Source organism: Triticum aestivum, unplaced genomic scaffold, assembly GCF_018294505.1.
Source record: "Triticum aestivum cultivar Chinese Spring unplaced genomic scaffold, IWGSC CS RefSeq v2.1 scaffold28120, whole genome shotgun sequence".
Lineage (NCBI taxonomy): Eukaryota > Viridiplantae > Streptophyta > Magnoliopsida > Poales > Poaceae > Triticum > Triticum aestivum.
In genome coordinates this window covers 1-419 of record NW_025261266.1, presented here as the reverse complement: position 1 = coordinate 419, position 419 = coordinate 1, and the positions used below count along the sequence as shown (strand labels likewise).

Below are 419 nucleotides of genomic sequence, written 5' to 3'. Positions count from 1 at the left end.
ATTAAATTTTTTTACATATGCTAACTGTCTAAACAAAACAACCCCCAAAACGCTAAAAATCAGACAAAGGAGAAAACAAAAGGGATAGGGATGGGCGGTTACGGTATGCGTGAGAACTTCCGATAAATTGGTACAAGTAGCTCCCATCGGAAAATGCCATCTTTTTCAGCTCTGCTCCCGAAAAGAGAAAGGAAAGGAGACTGATCTTGACGTCGGCGTTGGTTTTTCCAACGAAAAACAAGAACATTCTTTCCCGAAAAGGCATTCATTCATTGTTCGTTCTGTGCCAGGAACCAGATTTGAACTGGTGACACGAGGATTTTCAATCCTCTGCTCTACCAACTGAGCTATCCTGACTATTTATTGTGCATCATCCTAGTAGAGTACTTGTATCTATGTCAATTAAAGGGACTAAAAAA

At 40.1% G+C, this 419-nt stretch overlaps 1 non-coding gene across 1 annotated transcript; it reads right to left on the bottom strand.

Annotated features, from left to right (window-relative positions):
* Positions 1-284: 284 nt before the first annotated feature.
* Positions 285-357, bottom strand: TRNAF-GAA (transfer RNA phenylalanine (anticodon GAA)). Its single transcript has one exon. It is a non-coding gene; the product is annotated as a tRNA-Phe (tRNA).
* Positions 358-419: the final 62 nt, after the last annotated feature.